The sequence below is a fragment of the Euprymna scolopes genome, unplaced genomic scaffold, assembly GCF_053919585.1.
Source record: "Euprymna scolopes isolate OS-2025 unplaced genomic scaffold, ASM5391958v1 sca444, whole genome shotgun sequence".
Classification (NCBI taxonomy): Eukaryota; Metazoa; Mollusca; class Cephalopoda; order Sepiida; family Sepiolidae; genus Euprymna; species Euprymna scolopes.
The window spans coordinates 7,501-17,500 of NW_027633485.1; the positions used below are offsets into that span (position 1 = coordinate 7,501).

The 10,000-nt window shown below is 60.0% G+C and overlaps 2 non-coding genes and 1 pseudogene across 2 annotated transcripts in view; all 3 read left to right on the forward strand.

Annotated features, from left to right (window-relative positions):
* Positions 1-3,042: 3,042 nt before the first annotated feature.
* LOC145274743 (small subunit ribosomal RNA) lies at positions 3,043-5,412 on the forward strand (annotated as a pseudogene).
* Positions 5,413-5,807: 395 nt separating this feature from the next.
* On the forward strand, positions 5,808-5,965 carry LOC145274740 (5.8S ribosomal RNA). Its single transcript, XR_013866903.1, has one exon. It is a non-coding gene; the product is annotated as a 5.8S ribosomal RNA (ribosomal RNA).
* Positions 5,966-6,556: 591 nt separating this feature from the next.
* The window catches only part of LOC145274737 (large subunit ribosomal RNA), a 5,721-nt gene continuing 2,277 nt past the window's right edge, over positions 6,557-10,000 (forward strand). Inside the window, exon 1 of the ribosomal RNA XR_013866901.1 lies at positions 6,557-10,000. This exon is cut by the window's right edge and continues 2,277 nt beyond it. This is a non-coding gene — a ribosomal RNA (large subunit ribosomal RNA).

A 10,000-nucleotide genomic window follows, 5' to 3' on the forward strand; every position in this document is an offset into this window, starting at 1 on the left:
GCACCCCCATCCAACTAAGGGGTGTCCCCCGGGGGCCAGGGGGACCTCGTCCAGGTCGGCCGGGCGCTTCCAGACGCCTACCGACACCGGTCAGGTCGGCGAGGCTCCCGGCGGCCCCGAGCGGGACCACAGGTTGCGGAAGGCGTCCAAGTGAGCGGCGGCGACGCCAGGAGGCCCCCGGGGTCGACTCCGCGGCCCCCGGGTCGGTGTGCGGGCCTCCAGAGCTCGATAAAGTAGTGGTGTCGCTAGCGGTCGAGAAGGCACTTTTCGACGCCTACTGCCACCCCCACATGGCGGTAGGTGTAAAATCGGAATAGACCGGACCAGGAATGTCGAGGGGGAAAAAAATGACAAAGTCCTGGTGTGCCTAGGCGTCGAGAAGGCACTTTGCGACGCCTACCGACATCCCCATGTGGCAGTAGGCGTAAAACTGGAAAATCGCCGACCAGAAATGTCGCTTTCGTATAATCGACGTTTTTTTTGACCACCATTTTCAGGTGTCGGAGGTGGGTCTGGACGAATACCAACACCATTTCTGGGGTTTTCCAGTTTGAAAGTTTTATAAAACATGTTCGGTAGGAAGCACACTTTGGTGTGTCGGTTCGTCGGAGCAGCGACTCTTTGCCTCGTGGTGGTCCGGAACGTCTCTACGGGCTTGTCGCAAAGGCGTCAGAAAGTGGCATCTCCGCCGCCTAGGGCTGTCACCGTTATCGCTGTCGCCGCGCTCCAACTTGTTTTGATCCGCCGCCTTCGTTCCTGCCAACCGTGCGCCCGCTCATCGTCGTTAGGTTATAAATACGTGGTACGTGTGTGTGCTTCTCCGTGGACCTAGGGCTGCTCGACGTGTCGAACGATATGTTGGAACAACTAACGGCTCCTTTTCCTGGTTCCATAGTCGTCGTGGTACCCGCGTCGTCAGCCATATCTATGTCCACCATGTTTAGCCGATACGTTTGCTGCAGCTTCTGCTTCCGCCTCAGCGTTCGCCGCTCTCAGCCGCCGCTGTTGTTGCTGCCGTTCTGCCATTCAACCACTACCTGCGAATCTTTCGATGATCGGCCGAACGACCCATCGCTGTGCGACCGATAAATCCTCCGGATTAGGGAGAAACGCCGCCGCTCTCCTGCCGCCGTCGAACGGAAAAACGTACATTGTAACGAACGAACGAACGAACGAACGAATTAACGAACGAGCGAACAAACAAACAAAAATAGCCGCGGGGGATGCACTATGTAGATCCTGATCCCCTTGTAACCATACGTACGTTGTTCGATGCTCTCCCGTCCTGGAAGTCGCCGCAGCAAACAGGAGGATGAGCAGCAGCAGGCGCCGCGCCGTAACCGCCGCCTGCCCTGCCGCCTCTACTCCTGTCAGCGTCCGATCTCACAGCCGTGTGAACGTTCGCTGACACCCGATTTCTTTCCGTCTGGCAAAACCTTGGACGTCCCGCTCGCGGTACACGTGCTGCAGCGACTTCTCGTCCGACAACGCATAAGCGTCGACGTCTGCCGCCGCATCTTCTGATACGTGGACGGTGATAGCGCTAGTCCTTCTTGCGCCACCTCCACCTTTGTTAGCGCCAAAGAAGATCGATCGAGCAGTCGTGGTCGCAGTCGATTAACCCGTTTTCACCGTCCGCAGTTCCCAAGCCGCCGATCAAGTCGTTGCTCTTCTTGTTCGTTCTTCCCATACCGTCGATTTGCACGGCTGCCGGATGAGCCATCCTCTGTCCGGCGAAGCGCTCACGTCAGTGATCGATACTTGCACCGACAGTCCTCCCGCTCGCGACTCGGTGCTCGAATCGGACTCGTTCGTTTTTATCTCGATGCGATTGTGAAAAGGGGGACCGGTCGTCAATGTCGTGTGTGTCGACGATGTTGTTCGCCCGGTCCGCCGCGTTGTTGTCGTTTTTTTTTTTTTTTTTCCCCTAACGTTCGCCGTCGCACGGACGAAAGGGTGAGAAAAAAAAAAAAGCTCGAAAAAGCCGCCCAAAAAAATCGGACCGAGGAGCCGCTTGCGAGAACGCGCCATGTGCACGTTGTCTCTCCTCGGTTTTCCGAGCACGAACACGACGCCGGTCGGTCGGTCGGTCGACGAAGGCGACGACGAAGGTGACGGGAAAATTTACGCCGCCCGCTGCCCTGGTCCAGCTCCTCCCCGATGACGGCTGTGATGTTGACGTTGACGTTGGCGACGACGACGACGACGACGGAGACGACGACGACGACGAGACGGCATCGATGGCGACCACGATGACGACGACCTCGACGAGTTCAGTCTGCACCTTGACCTCCGATGTCCGTGTGCACTGCCGTCGTGCTGTTTGTCGTTTGTCGTATGTATCGCTGTCAAGGGTGCCGTTGTCGTTGTTGTTGTCGACGTTGTTGCTTGCTCTCTCGTCTCGGTCGGTTGGTACGTTGATGACGACGACGACGACGACGAAGACGACGACGACGACGACGAGACGGCATCGATGGCGACCACGATGACGACGACCTCGACGATTCCAGTCTGCACCTTGACCTCCGATGTCCGTGTGCACTGCCGTCGTGCTGTTTGTCGTTTGTCGTATGTATCGCTGTCAAGGGTGCCGTTGTCGATGTTGTTGTTGTCGACGCTGTCGTCTGTTCTCTCTTCTCGGCCGGCTGTGACGTGGACGTTGACGACGACGACGACGAGACGGAATCGATGGCGACCACGATGACGACGACCTCGGCGAGTTCAGTCTGCACCTTGACCCTCGATGTCCGTGTGCACTGCCGTCGTGCTGCTTGTCGTTTGTCGTATGTATCGCTGTCAAGGGTGCCGTTGTCGTTGTTGTTGTCGACGTTGGTCGCTTTCGTTCTTTGAGTCTCGGTCTCGGTCCAAGTCAGGGGAGAAACAAAAAAGAGGCCATCAGCGCGGGCAGCGCGCTTCTACTGACGGCGAACCCCCTCGAAAAATAAATAAACACGTGCCCGTCGTTGTAGTTGTCTGTCTTATGTCGGTCGGTCGGTCGGTCGGTCTGTCGTTCTGTCGAAACAAAGTCCCAAATTCCAACGATACCTGGTTGATCCTGCCAGTAGTCATATGCTTGTCTCAAAGCTTAAGCCATGCAAGTGTAAGTTCACGCCACGCATTAGAACGGGCGAAACCGCGAATGGCTCAGGAACCGGACCTAATCCTCGGGACCGTATTCCTCCTCGGAGGCGATGGATAACTGTGGCAATTCTAGAGCTAATACATGTGACACAGGCCGCGATCGGTCGGCGCGCCGTCGTCGCCACGCCTCGCGCGCTGGCACCCGCGTCGGCCGTTCCGGGTCGCGGCGCTACATATTAGACTGAGACCGATGCGCGTCATTCCGTCCTCCCGTCGTCGGCGTTCCCGCTCGCGGGTCCGTTCGGTGGCGGGGCTCATAGGGCGGCGCGCTCCGCTTTGGTGACTCTGGATAACTCACTGGTCGATCGCACGAGCTTTCACGCCCGGCGACGGGTCTCTCGAGGGTCCGCCCTATCAACTGTCGACGGTCGGTTAAGTGCCTACCGTGGTTACTACGGGTAACGGGGAATCGGGGTTCGATTCCGGAGAGGGAGCATGCGAAACGGCTACCACATCCAAGGAAGGCAGCAGGCGCGCAAATTACCCACTCCCGGCACGGGGAGGTAGTGACGAAAAATAACGACGCGGGACTCTGTCGAGGCCCCGCGATCGGAATGAGTACACTTCAAATCCGTTAACGAGGACCAACCGGAGGGCAAGTCTGGTGCCAGCAGCCGCGGTAATTCCAGCTCCGGTAGCGTATATTAAAGTTGTTGCGGTTAAAAAGCTCGTAGTCCGAACTCGGGTTCGTGGTCGCGCAAGCGGCCCCGGGGCGGCGGCGCCATCGTCCGTCGTTGACTTTGGTCGTCCGTTCGCATTCCCGGCCCTTTCCGCCGGTGTCAACCGCTAGCATACCCGCCACGCGGTCCTGCCGGCGAGGTGGACGAGGAGGTCGTGATCGGGATCCGGGAAAAAAAAACAAGTGGTCGTCGGTTCGGTTCCGGGAGTAGTCTAACGGGGGGGTGCTACGTGTGTGTGTTTGGGTGCGTTCATTCGCATCCCCGCACTCTGACCCCCGCGCTTCTCTCCCTCTCCCTTTCCGCGCGTTCCTCTTTTTTTTTGAACCCCCCGGTCCGCTCCGAGTCCCTGCTTCGTGTCTTGTCTGCGCGCGTGTTGCGGTCGGCGGTTTCTCCTCCAAGGGTGCTCTTAACCGAGTGTCCGCGGCGGCCGGTACGTTCACTTTGAAAAAATTAGAGTGCTCAGAGCGGGCTGTTCAAGCTTGCATACGATAAGCATGGAATGATGGAAGAGGGCCTCGTCTACGTCTGTCGGTCTCCGTCTACGGCGAGGCAATGATCGAAGGGAGCGGTCGGGGCCACTCGTATTGCGACGTTAGAGGTGAAATTCTTGGATCGTCGCAAGACGAACTGCAGCGATGGCGTGTGGCAAGCACGTTTTCCTCGATCAAGAGCGAAAGTCGGAGGTTCGAAGACGATCAGATACCGTCGTAGTTCCGACCGTAAACGATGCCGACCGGCGATCCGCCGGCGTTCGCTTCCATGACCCGGCGGGTAGCCTGCGGGAAACCAGAGTTCGGTTCCGGGGGGAGTATGGTTGCAAAGCTGAAACTTAAAGGAATTGACGGAAGGGCACCACCAGGAGTGGAGCCTGCGGCTTAATTTGACTCAACACGGGAAAACTCACCCGGTCCGGACACCGGTAGGATTGACAGATCGATAGCTCTTTCTCGATTCGGTGGGTGGTGGTGCATGGCCGTTCTTAGTTGGTGGAGCGATCCGTCTGGTTGATTCCGATAACGAACGAGACTCCGGCCTGCTAACTAGTGCGCCGATGTCAGTGATTTTTACGGCGGGCTCGGCGTCCTCCGTGGCGCTCGGGTCCGGGTCGGTTTTCTCACGCACTTCTTAGAGGGACGGGTGGCAGAAAGCCACACGAGGCGGAGCGATAACAGGTCTGTGATGCCCTTAGATGTCCGGGGCCGCACGCGCGCTACACTGGAGGTATCAGCGGGGACTTCGCCCCGGCCCGAGAGGGTTGGGAAACCTCTGAACCACCTCCCGTGATAGGGATCGGGGCCTGTAACCAACCCCGTGAACGAGGAATTCCCGGTAGGCGCGGGTCAACAGCCCGCGTCGATCACGTCCCTGCCCTTTGTACACACCGCCCGTCGCTACTACCGATCGAACGGTCCGGTGAGGTCCTCGGATCTGGCCGACGACGCCGCCGGGCAGTGCGCGACGTGTCCGTCACGACACTCGTGCATCTACGCCTCGGCGTTCGATGCCTGGAGAAGACGACCGAACCCGATCGTTTAGAGGAAGTAAAAGTCGTAACAAGGTTTCCGTAGGTGAACCTGCGGAAGGATCATTACCGTTTTCCCGTTCGAGACTGGTTTGTTGTTTTCCGGCCTACCTCCTCTGTCTGTCGGCGTCAACGCCTCGAATGCGCGCAAACAAACCTATAAAAGGCGGAGCGAGAGATAGATTTGTGGTGACGCGGAGGTTTTTAAAGCCCCAGCTCTTCTTGCTTGCTTCCGCGTCTTACCACCTGTTTGTTTTTTCGCCCACCGCAAGTGATGGCCGCTTCTTCTTTGCCTTGTCGCCGCTTTATCGTTTTTTGTTTTTTTGCAGCCGCTGTGCCACCGCCGCTAGCTAAAAACAAACTACTCGCGACATTGCAATGCCGTCACGCCTCCTCGCACAGACCTCCTCGCACACTACTAAATCTATATAAACAAAAACTAATATAAAAAAACCCAAGTGCTGAACCCTGGACGGGGGATCACTCGGCTCGTCCGTCGATGAAGAGCGCGGCCAGCCGCGAGAACTGATGCGAATTGCAGGACTCAGTGAACATCGACACCTCGAACGCACATTGCGGCCCCGAGATCCCTTGTCTCGGGGCCACGTCCGGTCGAGAGGCGGAACGTTACATGTCTTTCTCCGTTAACGAAACGACATCTTGCCGTCCCCGTGCCCGCCCGGTCCTCGGCACGGTGGTAACCGGGACGTCGCAGGAGCGAGTGACGAGGGGGAAGAAAAATAAAAAAAGAATTGACTCCTTTCAATGTCTTTTTTTTTTTAAAACCCTCTCCGGCCTCCTCCTTCGTCTCCCGCTGGCAGACCGCGGAGTCTTTTCCCTTTTCGACCGCGTGAAGAAACACTGTGGAGGAGGAGCAGGAGGAGTCTGTCCGAAAGCAGCCGAAGGGAGAACAAAACAAAAAAAAGCACCGACCTAACCGACTGCCGACGTAAGCGCCGCCTGCTCGTCTCGCTCTCTGCCTCATGAAGGTGTCTCTCAGCGACGCCTCGAGCAGCGCGACGAGCACGGCCGTCGCACCGTAAAAAGGTGGCCGCGTCGTAGGCAACGTCGGATGGGGAGGACCCAGGCTTTTTTTTAATTGTTGGCTTCTTCATTTTCGGTCGGACGGGCGCTATATCGGCCAGCCGTCGTCACACGGAGGGTACCGATCGAGATTCCTCTCCTCCAAACACCACACTCTACTAAAAACCGCCGCCCTCGGCTCGGACGAGACGACCCGCTGAACTTAAGCATATCGCTAAGCGGAGGAAAAGAAACCAACCGGGATTCCCTTAGTAACGGCGAGTGAACCGGGAGAAGCCCAACGCCGAATCCCGTCGCAAGTAAAAGGCTTCGGGACGTGTGGCGCATGGGTCGAAGGCAGCCGTTCGTTTTCGTCTCGCATAGTTCGGAGTTCCCTCGATCGGGGCCGCCCGCGGCGGGTGCCAGGCCCATTCGGTGCGGACGGCGAGCGACGGCCTTCGATCCGAGAGTCGGGTTGCTTGGGAACGCAGCCCAAATCGGGTGGTAAGCTCCATCCAAGGCTAAATACCGGGACGAGTCCGATAGTCGACAAGTACCGTGAGGGAAAGTTGAAAAGAACTTTGGAGAGAGAGTTCAAGAGAACGTGAAACCGCCCAGGGGTAAACGGGTGGGACCGCTCACCGCGATCGCGGGGGGACTCAGTCCGGTGCTGCCTAGGCTCGAGCCCAAACTCGATGTGTGTTCTTGAAAGAGAGGCCGTCGCGGCACAGGTCGTCGTTCGTCGTGTCCGCGGGGGACTCGTTCCCCGCGGTTCCAGCTTTTGTGCCCGCGTCGCCGACGAAGGAGACGGGCCGCGTGGATAGCGGGAAGGGAAACGTGGTGACGACCGCGGCGTCGGTAGGTGGCTGCGTCGGTTGGCTGCGACGGAGGGGACTCGTCCTCTCGATCGCTGCTGCCGCCGGGCCCTAACCCGCCGCATCCGTCGCCGCCGCTTCTTCTTTCCTCCTGCTCCCTCCGCGCGCGACTCCGCTGCACCCGTCCCCTTCATCATCGCTCGGCGTAATCATGGCGCGGGCGCTTCGGCGCGACCTCCGCGCGGCCGGCACCGGACGCACTTCCCCTCCGGTCCGTCGTCGCGACCCGTTCCCGGCGTGCAGGTCGAACACGCGGGTTTTTTTCCGTAGGCGGCAGGCGTTTCATCACCCTGAAAACCCCCGTCTTCCCACCTTGTGAAGTCGGGGGCCACCGGCCGTCGGGCCCGCGAACGTAACTGCCCCTTTCTGCCGGGAACGGAGGAAATCTGACACGATCCGTTACACGTGGCGAGCCGGTCCGTTTTGATCCCGCCGGAAGTCGCGTGCGGGCGACGCACTCTGTGTGTCGCTCCTTAGGCGCCCCACCGTCTCGGGCGCGTGCGCGATGAGAGGCGGGATAGGACTGGCGCGGCCTCGCCGTCACGCACCTCGCCGACGTTTCGGGTTCTTGTCGGGGGCAACCCCGCCCGCGCCCGTTTCCGTTTCCGGAGAGGTCGCTCGGCGACGCTTTTTTACTCGAGCCGCCCGCCACCCCGGGTCAGCGACGTGCATCGGCAACCCACCCGACCCGTCTTGAAACACGGACCGAGGAGTCCTGGCCGTTCGCGAGTCGTAGGGGCCACCTCTGACTAACCCCGAAGGCGAAGCGAAAGCGAGAGAGCGTGTAGGAGGGCGTCGATCGGGAGAGGTGTCGTGGCAAAGTCGTCCGGGGGTCGTCGGGGGGTGTCGTCGGTCTCGTGCCGTCGTCTTCTCCTCGCCTCACCCGCCTCCGAGCCGTGCCCGATCCCGCCGGCGCGGCGTTTTCGGCCTTCCGCCGTCGCTGCTGCGGTGCCCGCAACTTTTCCTTTTTTCTCTCTTCCCGAGAGAGATAGGAGAGGGAAGGCTCGTGGCTGACGTGCGGTTGTTTTTCCCTCCTCCCCGAGAGGGGACCGGCGCATCTTCCAAAAAGGGGAATTGCCGGGCGCCAGCTTCCATATCCTCCTTCCGCCCATCGGTGAGATCCCGCGGCTTGAACTAGTCCTATTTTGTCGTCGAGTTTAGGCGCTGCGCGCGGGCGCATCACCCCCGGGTCGGTTTCCCCTTTTTCCGAGTACGACTCGGCCGACTCTGGCGTAGCGAGCGACCAGGGACCCGAAAGATGGCGATCCACGCCCGGTCGGGATGAAGCCAGAGGAAACTCTGGTGGAAGTCCGAAGCGCCTCTGACGTGCAAATCGATCGTCGGAACCGGGTGTAGGGGCGAAAGACCAATCGAGCCGTCTAGTAGCTGGTTCCCTCCGAAGTTTCCCTCAGGATAGCTGGCGCTCGATCGTCGCAATTCCATCCGGTAAAGCGAACGATTGGAGGCCCCGGGGCCGTTCACGGCCTCGACCTACTCTCGAACTCGGAACGGGTGGAACGGGCCGACTCTCCCGAACGACGGAGCCGACCCATCCGGCCGCCGCCGCCAGCACGCTTCGCTGGGCGGTTGGTCACCTCGAATGCGAGTGCCAAGTGGGCCACTTTTGGTAAGCAGAACTGGCGCTGTGGGATGAACCAAACGTCCGGCTAAGGTGCCTAACGCGACGCCCATGAGATCCCCGAAAGGGTGTCGGTCGATATAGACAGCAGGACGGTGGCCACGGAAGTCGGAATCCGCTAAGGAGTGTGTAACAACTCACCTGCCGAATCGACCGGCCCCGAAAATGGATGGCGCTGGAGCGACGGACCGATGCCGGACCGTCGCGGCGAGGAGCGATGAACTTTCGCGCCGAAACGATGCCGCGACGAGTAGGAGGGCGCCGCGGCGAGCACGGAAGCCTAGGGCGCGAGCCCGGGTGGAGCCGACCGCGGGTGCAGATCTCGGTGGTAGTAGCAAATATTCGAACGAGACCTTCGAAGACCGAAGTGGAGAAGGGTTCCGTGCCAACGGCGGTCGAGCACGGGTCAGTCGGTCCTAAGACGCGGGCGAAAGTCTTCCCGAAAGGCGCCGGATCCGTTATGAAAGTGAAAGCGATCGAATCGAATCGAATCAAAAGCCCAAACAAAAACAAAGCGGCCGGCCTCCCGTCGAAAGGGAATCGGGTTAATATTCCCGAACCCGGACTCGGAGAGGGCCCGGGGGTGGCGACGCTGTCGGCAGCGATGTCGGCGGCGCCCGTCGCTTCCCGGGCGAAACCGCGGTGACGCAAGCGAGCCCGGAGACGTCGCCGGGAGCCCCGGGAAGAGTTCTCTCTTCTTCGTAAAGGACCATGTCCGTGGAATCGGCTCGTCCGGAGATACGGAAAAGGTACCTGTAGAGCGCCGCGGCTCGGGCGGCGTCCGGTGCGCTTTCGGCGGCCCTGGAAAATCCGGGTCCGGTTTTCGCAGCTCTCGAGTCGGTCCGTACCCACCATCCGCAGCAGGTCTCCAAGGTGTACAGCCTCTCGTCGATGGCATCAATGTAGGTAAGGGAAGTCGGCAAAATGGATCCGTACCTTCGGAAGAAGGATTGGCTCCGAGGACCGGGTCGGTCGGGCCGTGCCCGCGCGAAGCGAGGAACCGGTACGGGGCTGTAGCGTTCGCTCCGTTCGCGCTTTGCGGCGAAGGCATAGGGGCCGCGGCGGTCCGTTGTGCGGCGGCGTGTTCCGGTCGAGCGGTCGCGGTCAAGCGAGCGTGTGT